Here is a 17,865-nt window from a genome sequence, read left to right as displayed (position 1 = left end):
GCATGTTGTAAAATTTAGGAGCGGATGTTAAAGAATAGTGACGAGAAGTTGCACACACAAATCCAAATTGTTGCCAATTAACTCCAATTACGGATTGTTATCAACTTGTTGACTAATTAATTTCATGCACAACTACCCTCGGTGCCTGAATTTGGGTGACCTATATAGAACCCTGGGGTAATTCTATAATGGTATCTGGATGCCCAGATTCAATTGTAGAGTACTAGTGTTAAGTAACTATTTATGCACCAACATTTAGGTGCACACAAGCCTGATCTATGGCAGGTATAAATGTGCATGCCTAAATATGGAAACTTAGCAAGTAATTTACAGTCCTCTATACATATGGGGGAATTCTATATATGGCACCTAACAGCAGGTGATACTTCTGTGCTGAGTTTTTGGCATAGAAAAGCATTCCAATGGCTGTAGGGCGCCAAAACAGGGTAAAAACTGCAGATCCATATGAAAATACATGCTCCCATTTATAGAATAGCACCTGTGTATTCCCGTGTGGATCTGCAAAAGGGGTGTAATGATGATAGGGACATGGACAGGTCAGTGGCGTTCATTTAAGATGTGCACAGTGTTATAGAATAGTGCAAATCTGTGCCTAACTAGTGCATCGGGAAGGGATTTACACCTGGTTTCAGTTGGTGTAACTCCTTGCACCCAAAGTTGAGCACAGATCACAGCACTACATGCTGGGGGATCTCAATATTGAAGTGTTCTGTTTGCATACGTATTGTCCTTTGTTAAGACATTGTTCTCTTTTCCTAATAAAAAGATTTATTAATAATAAAGTGCACCCATCCCGGAATGCCCATTATAGAATACCATCCAGTGACAATTTTTTTCAGTGCTGAATTCTACTGAACCCAGTCCTATGTGCATAAATGTGGGGTCCACCCATGCCTCACCCAAAGGCTGCACACATGTATGCCTGCTTACATTTACATGCGAAGCGAGTTATGCACCTATGTTATAATACCGATGACCACTCAGCTAGACGTTATGTGCTTAGCTGTAACCATGACATTCTATTTACTTACACATGCAATTGGCACCTAATTTTAGATGACCTGCTACAGAATTAGCAGGATAATGGTCCTGCTTCATAGCAAACAGACTGGAAGTCCAAGGATTTGTCAAATATGGACGGCAATTTGGGGTATGGGACTGTAGTCTCTAAAGTAACCAAGTGCTGAGTTGTCTAGTAAGTTATAGAAGTAAGTAGTTTATAATAATGAGGTTTATTACATAAGTCAATTGCAGGTGGATTAAGATCATCATCATGAAATTTAGCTTTTGAGCTATTTTTAAAGTCCTTTCACATTCTTCCGCTAATTCTGTGAAAGTTGCAAAAATTGCATGCATGAATTTGGGCACATAACCAATTTGTGCATGCAATTTAATGAAATAACAAGCTAATTAGCACCAATAACTGGCACTAATTAAATTTAATTGAATTTTACACACAATTTGTATAAAGGGGTGCAGAAATGGGAAGATCATGGATGAATGGGGACATCCTTAAAATTAACACACATTGTTATAGAATAATGGTGATATGCACCTAATGTAGGCAGGGCTGGTCAAACCCAGTAAGCGAGGTAAGCACCGCAGGGGGCGCCTGCCTTCAAGGGCACCGCTGCGGTGCTGCACCACCATACCGCACCACCGTTGGGGGTTTAAATCTTTTATTTACCTCCATCCCAGCGGCCGCGTCATTTCAAAGCCATGCCCGTCTCTAGCCTTCCCTCCCTTCGTGAGTTTGTTCCCGCAGAGTCCCGCCTTCTGACATCATTTCCTTGAGGGCGGGACTCTGAGGGAACGAACTCATGAAGGGAGGGAAGGCTATAGACTGGCAAGGCTTTGAAATGACGCAGCCGCTGGGATGGAGGTAAATTAAAAAAGACTTAAATCAAGCAGGGTGGCAAGAAGAAAAAGGGGGATGTTGGGGGGAGAAGAGGGTGGGCAGGTGGCCATAAATGGGAGGGGGATGGGGCAAAGGAGAATCGCTGGACAGGGGCAGGGTGGGAGAAGAGGGAAAGGAGAAGCTGGGGGGGGCGCCAACTGATAGTCTGTAGGGGGGCGCCAGAGACCCTAGGACCGGCCCTGAATGTAGGCACATAATTTGCACCATGTTTCAATTGATGCAAATGGTCGTGTCTAAAGTTAGACAGGATTCCCAGACGTAAGCGCTATTCTATAAACCACACCTAACTTTAAGTATGACTTTTAGAATAATACATTTTTTGATGATGATTTTTGTGGTGCCATATATAGAATCTAGCCCTCTGTATCTGTGACAGGCATAAGTCCCCTGATATTCAGCACTATTTAACCGGTGCATAAAATGAGGAACATGTGTAGAGTTTAGCCTCACCTAAGCCCTGCCCAATCATTATGGACAGAAAGAAAATGTAGACAATAAACTAACCTAAGGAAATACAATAAAAATTATATATTACAACTAGAACACATTATGGGGAGATAAAAAAAGGAGAAGGTAAGACTAGAAAAGAAGTCAAGTGTATTAGGGTAAAGCATCAGATTCCTTCTCCAACAAAAAGCACTCCAATTGAGATGTATCCATAAAACTATTCTCAGTTCCCCCAGAGGTGACCAGACAGGAGAAATTTAAGGAAATATGAAGCCTCCAAGGGTAAAACCCAAGGTTTGAATGTCAAGAAAGTCTTTTGACGGAGTATGTCTGGCTACATCCATGGATATAAAAATCATTTGACTGCAAATTAAAACATCTCTTTTCCCTAAATAAAGCTTTTGGTTTATCCATCTCAGAAAAAAAAAAGGAAACAACAATGTAGATTTGGTATATTGTTTTGAGAGGACTCAAGAAAAGCAGATAAGTCTAAGAAATCAATAGGCTCAATGTGATCTTCTCCCCCCTCAGTAACTTTAAAACCTCTAGGCAAGTAATATAAATTAGCTACAATCAATGACTCAACAACAGGAAAAGGAAGCATGTCTTTAAGGTATTTCTTAAATAATTCTAATGGGGTAAGATAATGAGTACAGGAAAATTTCTAGCACATAGCATATTTTCATGTGTTTGTAATGAATTATGAGTCCACAAACCATCCTTAATAGTAGATACACCAGTAGCATGTAAAGTAGCACATTGAGATTCTACTTTAACCAAATGTTCTTGAAAATATTTCATCTTTTTTTTCATGTTTTTGAAACTACTTTCCCAGAAAAGGTACATACCAGAGTCAAAGTTCCCCTCAGGAAAGCGTTAGTTCTATATACCGCAGTCCAAAAACCTTTTAATGTTATTTCTTCTTCCTGTGCCAGAAAAACACATTGTGAGACTTTTCTCCCTCAAGGGGTATGAAAACCATTTTAGGGGGTGGAACCTCTACCAAACTAATTCCCTTCTGATGTACCTGCACAGTCTCTACAGCAAAAGGAGAATTAAAGGGTGTGGGCTGATCTACCATACTCAATTACAAGCTCTGAGCCTAAGAGAATAAACCAGCAAGTTGAGGTGGTGGGATGCGAGAACCCAAGAAAATAAAGGCCTCCATGAGGGAGAAGGTACTCACATGACAAATGGAATGCAAGTCCATAGGTCCTTTGATCACAGATGGTCCAGCTTTGTAGCCTTTAGTTTCCCTCTTCCCAAATTCCCACTCCTGCTCCTCAGGTTGCTTTGAAAGAGACAGAAGGTAATGCTATGTTGTGGATTAGGAATTGGTTGATAGATAGAAAACAGAGGGTAGGGTTAAATGGCCAGTTCTATCAGTGGAGGTGAGTGAATAGTGGAGTGCCCCAGGGATCTGTAATGGGACCAATGCTATTTAATGTATTTATTAATTATCTTGAAATGGGAATGACAATTGAGATGATTAAGGGGTCCTTTTTCTAAGCTGCAGGAAAAAGGACCCTGCAGTAGTGGCGGGGGCCATTTTCACTGTGTGCCAGTGCCCTTCTTACTGCAGTGGGTAAAAAGCTCCCCCCCAAAATGGCCATGCAGCAAGATAACTCTTACTGCATGGGCATATGGTGGGGCGCACTTACTACCACCCATTGAGGTGGCAGTAAGGGCTCTCACAGGGTAACCGGGCAGCACACAGCGATACCCAATTACCACCGAGTTAGCGCTGTGCTACAAAAAGATTTTCCGGCACACTGGAAATGGCGCATGCTGAAGCTAGAAATACCACCAGTGGCCAAATTGGGCTGGCAGTAGTTCCGATTTAGCGTGTGGTAAGCCCACATTGCTTTGTAAAAAGGGCACCTAAAAGTTTGTTAAAACGCTTATGGATTGTGAAAAATTACAGGAAGACGTTAGAAAGTTGGAATACTGGGCATCCAAATGGCAGATAAGATTTAAAATGGACAAGGGCAAAGTGATGCACATTGGGAAGAGTAATGCAAATCATAGTTATTTGATGCTAGGTTGCATCCTAGGACTCATCGCCCAAGAATAAGATCTAGGTGTTATCATGGACAATACGCTGAAATCTTCTGCGCAGTGTGTGGTGGTGGCTAAAAAAGCAAACAGAACATTAGGAATTATTAGGAGAGTGATATAAAATAAGACAAAGAATATTATAATGCCTCTGTATCGCTCTATGGTGAGATCACACCCCGAGTATTGTGTGCAATTCTGGTTGTCGTATCTTAAAAAAAGATATAGCAGAATTAGGGGTACCATATGGCTCCAGAAAAAAAGAGGACAGATTGAGCCAGTCCAGATTTTACTTCCATTGAAAGCAATGGAAGTAAAACCTGGACTGTCTTAATCTGTCATCCTTTTTATGGAGCCATATGGCAATCCTAAGAAGAATTAGAAAAGGTTCAAAAAGGGCAAACAAAATGATTAAAGGGATTAACTCCTCTCATTTGAGGAAAGGTTTAAGAGGTTAGAATTCTTCAGCTTGGAAAAGAGATGGCTGATGTGGGATTTGATAGAAGTCTACAAATACTGAGTGGCATAGAATGGGTAAACATAAATCAATTTTTAACCCTTTCAAAGACTAGTGGGCACTCAAGGAAGTTGCATGGTGCTACTTTTAAAATGAACAGGAGGAAATATATTTTCACTCAATGAATAGTTAAGCTCTGGAACTGATTGCCAGAGGATGTAGTATCAGCGGTTAGTGTATCTGGGTTTAAGAAAGGTTCAGACAAGTTTCTGGAGAAAAGAATCCATAGTCTGCTATTGAGATAGACATGGGGAAAGCCACTGTTTGTCCCTGAGATTAGTAGCATGAATCTTTCTACTATTTGGGATTCTGTCAGATATTTATGACCTGAATTGGCCACTGTTGGAAATAGGATATTGGGCTAGATGAACAACTGGTCTGACGCAGTATGGCTATTCTTATGGGCAACATCTCCCAATCTGGTAGGTGGAAATGGAGTCCCTTCTCAGTCAAATTCTTCCAATACATTCCACAGTAGGGTGCAATTTAAAAGGCCCTTCTTGTAGGAAGTGACATCATCAGCTGTTGCCGAAATAAACCACAAATTGCCTAGCAATATTTTCCAATCTTGAAGATGGAAATGGAGTACCTTCTCAGGCAAGTTCTTCCTCCTCTACTGTTTTTAATGTTGCTCAGTTTGCATAATTACAAAAAAAAAAAAGAAAAAAAAATTATGGATCCTCTCTTTATTATCTGCTAGGTACTTTTAAACACCTGAAATAGACACTGTTAGAAATAGAATGCTGGATTCAATAGGCCTTTGGTCTGATTCAGCATTGTCCTTCTTAAGTTCTTAGGTTCTTATACATGACAGATGTGTCAGTCCAATAAACAGTAAGAATGAAAAAATCTTTAAATTACTGGCAATTTTCCAAGCTATATTCTTTGGAGATTTTATAAAATGAAAAGCATAGACCAAGAAGTATTATACTGCAGTTTTCCCTGGGTTCTTTCTATCTAGAATTTATTACACAAGAGAAAGGAAGGAAATGGTCAAATATAATAAATTATAGAGTTAATATCAAATTGAAACTGACAGCTCTGCTGAACAAGCTCTTTTAACATTTGTAAATTTGAAAACATGTATTGGAGTAAAAAATAGTATATTTTATCCCTTCGAAAAGCACCTGCCTATATAGAAAACATATATTGTAAATAAGAGATTCTTGAAGATATATTTGGCTCTGTCCTACACAGATTAACCCCTTTATATAAAGGAAACACCCAACTCCTATATGAAGAGGGAAGGCCACAACCGCAAGCTACCTGGGTACCCATACAGCAAGAGGTCCAAGTTGGCATCAGTTTTCTCTTGCTGGGAATAAACTTTCAACACAGGAGAGCAGAAGTGACAAACTATATAATATGATCCACCATTGAATAACCAGGCAACTGCTGTACTCAGACTAGAAGATACTGCAGGGTTGAGACATGCAAATTAATGACTTTCACCGATAGGAAAACATTACACTCACAATTAATAGTATCAGTCTACAGCTGTAAGGGAAGAACCCAAGTAAAACTGAGCTTCTGTGGATCTCTAACACAAGTGGTCACATACCGGGCATCAAAATCCTTTTTGGAAATGATAAAATGCCCCTTAAATCATAGGTCATAAACCTTGGGATAGAACTGGACTCAACACTTAAGTTGATCCCCCAAATCCAAGCAACCTTCAGAAGCTGCCTCTATCATCTGCAACAACTATGCCTTCTCTGTATATTGAGAACTTGTCACAGTGGTTCACTCTGTGATAGCGTCATCTGAATTACTATAGTGCACTCTACATTGCTGTAACTTCAAAGGGTTTGCATCAGGTTCAATTGATTCAGAATTCTGCAGCAGACTGGTAGGTTGTAAGCCACATAGTTGCTGAAAAGGAAGTAACCACTTATAGAATTGTCTTCTTAGGGCTAGATTCTATATATGGTGCCTAAAAAAATCATCACTGAAAAAAAGCGCTATTCCATAAGCCATGGCTTATAGAATAGCGCTTATGCCCTTGAATCATGCCTAACTTTATGCGTGGCCATTTTCACCAACTGAAACGTGGCGCAAATGTACATGCCTACATTAGGTGCATATCCCCGTTATTCTATAATAATGTGTGTTAATTTTAGGAATGCCCCCATTCTGCCCATGACCCTCCCATTTCCATGCCCACTTTTTCAAATCATGCATAAATGTTAGGTGTGAATCCCATGTCTACATTTATGCCCTTAAAGTTCAATTAAATTTAATTAGTGCCAATTATTGCTTGTTAAAAATCCAATTATTGGTATTAATTAACTTATTTAATCAAATTGTGCACACAAATTGGGCAAATGCCCAAATTTGCGATTGCAATTTCTGATGACTTTTATAGAATTAAGGGTAATCCCCCAGATTCTATATAGTGCACCTAGGGGGTCTTTTTTTTACTAAAGATTAGCTCAAGTTATCTATAGCAGGGCCCATTTTATTGCTATGGGCCCTGCTGCAAATAACTGAAGCTAATCTTTAGTAAAAGACCCCCTAGAGATCTGTGCCAAAATCCAGGCGTATTCTATAACAACGTGCATAACTTTAATTGGCTTAACAAGCTAATCAGCATTGATAACAGCACTTAACAAGCAATTAAAAGCACTAATTGGTAACAATTAGAACTTACGTGCACAACTCACTAAGCATATTCTGTATTGAACTGTGCCTAAATTCTAATGCACGCAGTTCAAAAGGGGCATGGCTATTGGCATTTTGTGGGCATTCCAAAATGTATGTGCACAGTTATATAATAGCTAGTGCGCATAAATCTATGCACAGGGATTTACACCACATTTTCATCGGTATAAATGGAGACGAATAGTTTTAGGTGCCGGGATATCAACTAAGCATATTCTATATATCACACCTAAATCTAGGTGCCGCTTATAGAATACGTCTAGGCGGAAATGTTTACCACACAGATTTTTTAGGCGCCTTATATAGAATCTGACACTATCAGGCTTATTTTTGAAACAGAAGGGCACCCATCTTTCGACACAAATCGGGAGATGGGTGTCCTTCTCTCAGGGTCGCCCAAATCGGCATAATCGAAAGCCGATTTTGGGCGTCCTCAACTGCTTCCTGTCGCGGGGATGACCAAAGTTACAACTGGGTCATGTGGGATATATGTCAAAATGGTGACTGTGTATATGTTCTTTGTTTTAGTTCTCATTTACTGATCATGCATGAAGAATATTTTGACATAGAATCTGGGAGAACAACCCAGTTTTAATATACAAATACAGAAAATGGAGAAGTGGGTGGAATCTGCTCAGTAGTCCACAAATTATAGGAAAATCCAAGAATGGAAACAGATCCTCAGGCAAAGAAAAGAAAAAGAATATTCTGTATACTCTTTTCTGATTAGGTAAGTATCTAGATTATATTCACTATAAAGTACCAGAAACTTCTGGCCAATCAAATTTCTTCACAGAGAGTGCGCTGAAAAAAATGGCCTGTGGTAATGTAGGGCAGGTTTTGGGTGCACGCAGAATCATTTTTCAGTGCACCTATAAAAAAAGGCCTATTTAAAATTTTTGCCAAAAATGGACGTGCAGCAAAATGAAAATTGCCGCACGTCCATTTTGGGTCTGAGACCTTACTGACAGCCGTTGACCTAGCAGTAAAGTCTCACACAGTAACCGTGCAGTACTGACCTACACGCACCAATATCACTTGGCACGCATCTGATACATGTGGCAGAAAATAATTATTTTTTTGGCCATGTGGATCGGGCGCACGGCAAAAATGAAATTACCGCATGATCCACGCAGTAGCCGTGCGGTAACTCCATTTTGGTGTGTGTTGGGCATGCGTAGATGCTTACAGGGTTTAGTAAAAGGGCCCCTGAGTGATACAACTTCTAGCTCTAGATCATACACAGTGGAATTGTTGTTGGGTTGCTCCATTATGGGCTGAAGGAGGAATTTTTATATTGCATATTTTTAATTAAACATGTAGAAAATTATGAAGCAGTAATAAAGACAAAATCGGTAGGTGTTCTATGCTAATATCTTGTTTCATTGAGATGTTGGCCTTTAGAGAGAATCAAAGATACTGTTATCTAATAGATCTAAAGAGAAAAAAAATGTTACATATGACTTTTTAGAAGCTCCGTGAACTGAAAAAAGTGCTTTGCATGCTAATGGAAGTGGTTGAAATTTGTGTTTTTGTTTCCCTGTCAAGAGCAATGAAATTCTATCCCTCAACAGAAGCACAATGAAAACAAAATGGAATAAGGTTGTCCAGAGGGATCATCAACTGAAATTATATCCATCAACTATTTGCAGCAATCCAAGTATATTATTTTGAAATTAGTTGCTGACAATTTGAATTAAGCTTGATTTGGTAGAGTGTCACATACTGGTTAAGTACTCTGATGAGAAATGGGTGTGCTGTTTCTGACACAGTCAAGTGGCAGAATGAATTAGAAATTCTCCTACCACTGTTTGTTTTTATCTCTAAGCCTTTTTGGTAAACAATTTTCATATGCAAAATACTGATTTGTGCATGTAAATAGGTTCTAAGGGGTGCTTTTACTAAGCTGCGGGAAAAAGGGACCTCCGGTAGCAGTGGGGGCCGTTTTGCTGCAGCCGATAAAATCTCCCCCCCCTCAAAAAAATGGCCACATGGTAAGATAACGGTTACTGTGATAGGAAGTGCTTACTATCACCCTTTGAAGTGGCAGTAAGGGCTCCCGGAGTAACTGGGCAGCGTATGGTGATGCCCGATTATCGCCAGGTTAGCACCTCACTAAGGAAAGGCTAAAGTGGCTAGGGCTCTTCAGCTTGGAGAAAAGGCGGCTGAGGGGAGATATGATAGAGGTCTATAAAATAATGAGTGGAGTGGAACGGGTAGATTTGAAGCGTCTGTTCATGCTTTCCAAAAATACTAGGACTAGGGGGCATGTGATGAAGCTACAATGTAGTAAATGTAAAACAAATCGGAGAAAGTTTTTCTTCACTCAACGTGTAATTAAACGCTGGAATTCGTTGCCAGAGAATGTGGTAAGGGCGGTTAGCTTAGCAGAGTTTAAAAAAGGTTTGGACGGCTTCCTAAAGGAAAAGTCCATAGACCGTTATTAAATGGACTTGGGAAAATCCACTATTTCTGGAATAAGTAGTATAAAATGTTTTGTACATTTTTGGGATCTTGCTGGGTATTTGTGACCTGGATTGGCCACTGTTGGAAACAGGATGCTGGGCTCGATGGACCTTTGGTCTTTCCCAGTATGGTAATACTTATGCACTTATGTCTTATAAGAAGAAATTTCCTGGAGCGCAGAAATGGCATGTGCTTCTGCCGGACCTACCGCCGGCATCCACGTTGGGCCAACAGTGCTTCCGTTTTAGCGTACATTAAACCCACATTGAGCTTCCTGCCACTTTGGTATATGTGATGCAAGCCAGCATGCATTTATACAGTTGACATGCACAACAGCAGAATTTGTCAATAAGAAAACCCAACAGGACTAAATTCAAATAGTTCTCATTGCCAATAAAACTACTTATAAAGGCTTTGTAAGATGTGCTCATAGGTTTCCACTGGCCTGGCACAGACCAACAGGTCCAACTACGTCCTTCAATTTCAATCATCACACACAATTCATTTTAAAATGTTTGCTGCATCGCATTCTCCAAAGCGCTCTAACAAAAACGTGAAGATAGTATATAAAAAAAATTAACTTAGCTTAAAAATTGTATTATCGGTCCCAACAAGGATCATGTTTCCCAATCTGTGATGTTTTAAGAGACCCCAAAATGAATTATTTCATAGCGGCTGTGCAAGTCCCTGAAAACAGGTGAGAGCATGAACTGTTGAAAACTCAGCTAAAAATATCCTATAAACAATGGCTTGCACACATACTTTAAATTAAACAGCAGCAGGCTAGACATTAAGGCGGACAGGAGATAACTTTCTACAATTCCTTCAAACTTTGAAAGAAATGCTAAAGCAGCGCAGAAGTGGAAACGGCCCAATAGTTAAAAAGGTCATGTGACCACAAATGGATACGTAGAACTTAAATATAAAGATGGGAAACATGCATGAAAAAATAGCCCATTATTTTTATTTTACATTAAGGCAAAGCCCAGCATTCTACCTCCTGGTTAAGACCTTGTGGTTCAACTGTGTCTCATTTATAAATCCATTAGCCGTTGAGCCCGTAAAAACGGGCTGGTATTGGGGTTTTCCTTCCTTCCTTCCCCCTCCCTCCCTCCCTCCCTCCCCGTGAGGTTGCCACCGCTACCGTTCCCCCCCCCCGCGTGCTGCGTTCCGGCGAATGGATGTGTAAGTTTAGTAGCGGAGAGAGGGCCCGGGCCGGGTGGGGGGGGGGGGGGGTAACGGTAGCGGCGACCTCGGGTGGGCGGGTGGGGGGGGGAAGCGGTATCAACCTCGGTGGCGCAGTTTCCCTCTCTGTCCCGCCCTCGTCATCACGTATTGACGCGGGGGCGGGACAGAGAGGGAAGTCTCTACTGCGCATTTGCGAGTGAGTCGGTCACTCGCCGTTTATATGTTTGATTGCTGTTCGCGTCTCCAGAGTTGTTGCACGACATTGCCCCACCTCCTACCTCCCCTACCACAGGTTTCCAAAACCCAGTGGCATACCAAGGGTGGGGGGCGGTCCACCCCGGGTGCACGCCGCTGGGGGGGGGGTGCCGCGCGCCTGTTGGCCGAGTCCGCTCGTTCCCTCCCTGCTACTCCCTCTGCGTGGAACAGGTTACTTCCTGTTCTGGGACAGAGGGAGCAGCAGGGAGCAGCAGGGAGGGAACGAGCGGACTCGGCCAACAGGCGCGCGGCACCCCCTCAGCAGGTAAAAATGCACCCGGGGAGGGAGGGTGTAATTTCACCGGTGGGGGGGGGGCGCTGCACCCGGGGGGGGGCATGCATCGGCGTTCCGCCCCGGGTGTCAGGCAGCCTAGGAACGCCACTGCCAAAACCACAAATTTGAGATCTGTTAAGTCATGCTTAGCGGTGACCCAGTGTTGTACCAAGAAAGTTTCCATTGTTCCTGTTCAAATCCAGCTCAGATATTCTATTATGCATGCTCTAACAGACCTATTTGTATGCCCGATATATAATTTAGGGCAGTTACATGTTATCATATAAATGACCTTGTCTATGGAGCAATCATTTCTTCATTTTCAGGTAATGTGAAGTGTAACAGGTAGGAGGAGGTATGGGCCTGGGTCCACCTTTCTACAGTGCACTGCACCTACCACTAGACTACCCATGGGCCTGCATGCTATAACATTTGAGGCTGGCAAGTACTGTTTTTATTCACATTTTTTGGTGGTGGGGAGTCAGTGGCTAATAGGGGAGAAAGGAGGGGTCATCCCTGATTCTCTCCAGTGGTCATATGGTCATTTACGGCACCTTTTTGTGTCTTATTCATTCTGAAAACAGGTCTAGACCAAAATGTTAAAAGTTTTCATCTTAGACATTTTCATTTTGTTCCATTATGGTTGTAAAATGTTCAAGGGTTAGGCGTACCCTAAGCCTGCCCTAATCCCATCTTCAAAACTCCCCCAACATATACCCCCTTGTGATATGGATGCACTGCAGACAAAATGCATGAACAACTGCAAAACAGGTTTCCAAAATGCCAATGTGGACGTTCTGAGAAGAAATCCATCCAAATGGTGCTTTATGACAGTTTTTGGACATTTTTCTCTTTCAAAAATTTATTTATTTAGATCAGTTATACCCGCTTTTTACCACACAAAGCAGCCTCTAAGCGGCTTACAATGAACTAATGAAACAAGTACAATGACAGTAGAGAGGGTAGAGGGAACGGAGGAAGAAGGGAAGGGAATATAAATACAATATTTTAACAAATAAGTAGGCAAGGAAAAGAAAACAAAAAGAAGAGAAAGTAAGAAGTCCAAAATCAGGTCTTGACTTGCTGAGACACATTAAGGCAGGTAAACAGATCCTGCGAACAGGACAGGAATGCAGGCGATGGCCAACTGCTGGAATCGGCGATCCAGGAGGAAACAGGGCCCCTTCAACGTGCAGCACTCTCCAAGCACAAAGCAGCCGCAGAATAGATGACCACCCCAGTCCAGCAGCAAAGCCAAGAAAGTTTTGACTCGTAGGGGTTCTTTTACTGAAGTGCAGTAAAAAGTGGCCTTAGCATGCCCTTATGCGGGTGTTTCCCATGTGCTAAGGTTATTTTTACTGCAACCATTTCTGTATTAATGGCCATGCACTAGTATTACCATTAGTGTTTGGCCATTAAAAAATATTAGCACGTGTGCACTTCCCGATGCCTATTTTCTAGGCGGTAAGGCCTCATGTGTTAATCCTGCACTAACCAGTTAGCTCATGGTAATGTAGATGTGCTAACTGATTAGTGCAGGAACACTCTCTGTCCCCCAACACACCTCCTCCAACAAAAAAATATTACAAATTCAGAGCACATGTAATAGCACACACCGATTTAGCTTTTACTGCAGGATGCCTGAGCGTGGCTCGTGGTAGGACATTTTAAGCTGCAGTATGCGGATTGGTAGCATTAACTGCAGCTTAATACAAGGGCCCCATAGAAACACAGAAAAATAACAGCAGAAAAAGAATATTCAGCCTATCCAGTCTGCCCTTCCACACTAACTACTAATCTCAGTGAAGTAAGCTCAGGTATATTTAATTATTTACATTTTATACACCATTTTCCTGACAAAATTATCATTTAAAATGTTTACAAAGTACATAAAATTAATAAAAGAAAGAAACAGATTTAAAACAAACAGGAGCAAGAATATCATCATTTTCAACAAATAAAACACAAACACAAACATTATAGCATTATCCACTCATTGCTTTGATATCTTTATATGTCCCAGGAAAGCAGTTGAGATTGGAGGGGGATGTTTGTTGTTGCTTTTGACTCCTAACTTGTCACTTGCTCGTAACTTTTATCTTGTCTTCCTCACTTCAATAACCCCCTTTCCCTATGTGTCCTTCTGTTTGTCTTACCCTGTCCTTATTGGTCCTGTCTATCTGTCCTGATTTGGATTGTAAGTTCTTTTGAGCAGGGACTGTCTTTTCTTCATGTTTGATTGTGAAGCGCTGCGTACGACTGGTAGCGCTATAGAAATGATTTATAGTAGTACTAGCCGTTAAGCCCGTTAAAACGGGCAAGTATTGGTATGCTCTATTTTGATGTATAACTCCCTCCCTCCCTCCCCTCGGCTCCCCGCCCTTCCTCCTTCCCTCCCTCCCAGCTCCAAGGCCCGATTCCCTCCCAGCTCCATGGGCCCCCCCTCCGTCCCTCCCAGCCAGCTGCAAGGCCCCCCTCTGTACATCCCTCCCAGCTCCAAGGCCCCCCTACTTCTGACCTCCTATGTCCAGCATCCTCCCTCCTTCCCTGCCAGCTTCAAGGCCCCCAGTCTTTCCCTCCCTCCCTAGCTCCAAGGCCCCATTCCCTCCCCTCCCAGCTCCAAGGCCCTCCGTCCCTCCCCTCCCTCGCAGCTCCAAGGCCCCCTCCTCCTTCTGAGCATTTATCCTGCCTTCCCCTCCCCCCCCGAGGTCGCTGTTGTCGCCGCTACCGCTCCCCCCCCCCCGAGGCGCCACCGGCCCCTCCCTCCCAGCTCCAAGGCCCGATTCCCTCCCAGCTCCAAGGCCCCCCGTCCGAGCCAGCTCCAAGGCCCCCCTCCATCCCTCCCCTCCCTCGCAGCTCCAAGGCCCCCCTCCTCCTTCTGAGCATTTCTCCTGCCTTCCCCTCCCCCCCCCGAGGTCGCTGTTGTCGCCGCTACCGCTCCCCCCCCCCCCGAGGTTGCCACCGGCCCCTCCCTCCCAGCTCCAAGGCCCGATTCCCTCCCAGCTCCAAGGGCCCCCCCTCCATCCCTCCCAGCCAGCTGCAAGGCCCCCCTCTGTACATCCCTCCCAGCTCCAAGGCCCCCCTACTTCTGACCTCCCATGTCCAGCATCCTCCCTCCTTCTCTGCCAGCTTCAAGGCCCCCAGTCTCTCCCTCCCTCCTAGCTCCAAGGCCCCATTCCCTCCCCTCCCAGCTCCAAGGCCCCCCCCCCCGTCCAAGCCAGCTCCAAGGCCCCCTCCGTCCCTCCCTTCCCCTCCCTCGCAGCTCCAAGGCCCCCCTCCTCCTTCTGAGCATTTCTCCTGCCTTCCCCTCCCCCCCCCCGAGGTCGCTGTTGTCGCCGCTACCGCTCCCCCCCCCCCCGAGGTCGCCACTGGCCCCTCCCTCCCAGCTCCAAGGCCCGATTCCCTCCCAGCTCCAAGGGCACCCCCCTCCATCCCTCCCAGCCAGCTGCAAGGCCCCCCTCCTCCTTCTGAGCATTTCTCCTGCCTTCCCCTCCCCCCCCGAGGTCGCTGCTATCGCCCCTCCCCCCCCCCGAGGTCGCCGCTACCGTCCCCCCCCCCCCCCCGAGATCGCCACCGGCCCCCTCCACCCGGGCCCTCTGTTCTACATTTAACTTACAGCGCCGAAACCGCAGGCAGATCAGCTCCGTCGGCCTTCCTTCTCTGCCTGTGTCCCGCCCTCGTGTGACGTAACGTCAGCGAGGGCGGGGCACACAGGCTGGGAAGGAAGGCCGACGGGAGCTGATCTGCCTGCGGTTTCGGCGCTGTAAGTTAAATGTAGAAGAGAGGGCCTGGCCTGGTGGAGGGGGTTGGCTGCGACCTTGGGGGGGGGGACGGCAGCGGCGACCTGCAGGGGGGGAGCGGCAGCGGCAGCGGCAGCGGCGACCTCCGGGGGGGGGGGGGAGCGGTACCATTAGCGGCAGCGTCGACGTCCGTGTGGCAGTGACTGCACTCCTCCTCAGCGCAGAGTTTCCCTCTCTGTTCCGTCATCACGTCTTGACGTGGGGGCGGGACAGAGAGGGAAGTCTCTACTGCGCATTTGCAGGTGAGTCGGTCACTTGCCATTTATAGGTTTGATAGTAGTATGTCAGACAGCTTATACCATCTTTATCCATTGGGCATCCACGAGATCAAGTGCATTTTTACCTGGTACCTGTTTTGTGGAATTCTCTGAAAAGTTTTTCAAAAGTTACTTAAAGGGTTTTTTTTTTCACACTAGCATTTGGAACATTCTTACATGACAGTTAGTGGCTGCTGCATTAACCATTAGGCAGAGGAGCGGCCTAATGGTTAGTGTGCTGGGGGCGTTTTTACCCAGTGCAGTAAAAGGGCCCTGGTGTGCGGGAAAAACAGCCCCTGCCATTAGCGCACGACCCTTTCTCCCCCAGCTTGGTAAAAGGACCCCTCAATGCCTTTAGATGAGTCAGGGTGACAGCCATAGGCGCCCGGTATTGGAGGCTTGGGGAGGCTAAGCCTCCCCAGCCGAAGATCAGATCCTGATGACGACGACGCTCGTCCCAACTGCCCGCCCTCTTCTCTCCCCCAAGATCCGTTTCCTGTTTTTTCTTTAAAATTTTTACCTCCAGTCCAGCAGAAGACTTTGTTGTTGCTGAGGGCGGTGGTGGTCGCGTGTTCCGGGCGGTCAGTCGGTGTCTCGCGCTCCTTCCCCTTCTTTTCCAGCATGGCTCAGCTGCGAATGACGGATTTCTTTGCTCGCAGCAAGCGCGCCCTTTCCCCCGGGCTGGAGCGGAAACTGCAGGAACTGGGCCCACCGGTGGTGCCACTTAAGACCAGCGATCTGTGCTGCACCCCGCCCCGCTCAGCCCCCAGCCTCACACCCGCGGGACTGAGCGGCAGAAAGTGACCCCGAGCGCCTTCCTCCGATCCGGACGCAGAGGTGGAGATGCCCCGCCAGAGGCCCAGAGTGCAGCCGCGGGAGGGAGTGGCGCGATCGGCCAGGAAGAAGCTGCTGTTGCCGCCGCCGCCCCCCCAGGTAGACAAAGGGACCCTGCAGAGCCGAGGGCTGAGCACGAGCATGTTCTGCTTTTTTCTAATTATACACGTTGAAAACAAAAGTGCAAAGAGAGAGGAGGCTTCGGGCCTGTTCCTTGTCCCTGATTCTGCAACGGGCCCCCATGGTGCATCATGATGAGGCTATCAGAAATCCAGGACTGGATCAAAATCTCTCTCATGACATTGTTTAAACATGAATTAGGGTGTTTTCTGGCTCTACATGAGAATTGTGATATTATGATCCCTTGTTTCATATTGTTGACGGTCTGCATTTTCCGTATGGGTGGTATATTGGTGTATTAGGTTCTGCCCAGTGTAATATTTATGGTACAGTAAGGTTCTGAGTGTGTTTTTGCACAAAGTTGTGCATAGTGTTTTGCAGTTGAGTGATTGTGGTTAGTATATGTTTTGAGCAACCACTTTATTCTTTGACATATGATACATATCTAATATCTAAATTTAATAAAAGGTATTAATTGTGACTTTTATTTTTATTTTTTTTGTGTGTTATCAGACAATTATGGATTTAAGCTCCACCCCTGGTCCCACCCCTAACCCCACCCCCTTTAGCCTCCCCAAACAGTTGGGCCACCGACTGCCTATGGTGACAGCAATGTTTGGAGGGAAGGGGGCAGATTGACTCTTTATTTTGGGAAGCATTTGGTTTTCGGGGAAGGGGCTTTAAAACATTTTAGTCCCATGTTGGAGTTGGAAGGTAGGCATTGGGCCCACCGAGTCAACAAAGAGTTGAGGATCTTTTCAGTGGAGAGGGTCCAGGTAGACTTCTGATTTGGACTTTAGGCCCATTTAAATTTTTGCCTGGCTGCACAAAGGGCCATTATATTCACAACTCTTGGGGGAAAAAAGCAACAACAATGTATCTTGAATTCTAGTTATATTTTCAGTGAAAACAGTCCCATAAAGTCTTTTTTTTGCATGCTCACTTTAGCATTTTTATGCATTAATGAGTTATTTTGCATGATTTTACATTACAGCAGCTCATTATCATCAAATCTACATAAAATGTCATGAAAAGAATAGTTTATGTGAAAA

This window comes from Microcaecilia unicolor, chromosome 10, assembly GCF_901765095.1.
Source record: "Microcaecilia unicolor chromosome 10, aMicUni1.1, whole genome shotgun sequence".
In the NCBI taxonomy this organism is placed as follows: domain Eukaryota; kingdom Metazoa; phylum Chordata; class Amphibia; order Gymnophiona; family Siphonopidae; genus Microcaecilia; species Microcaecilia unicolor.
This window is presented reverse-complemented; position numbering follows the sequence as displayed.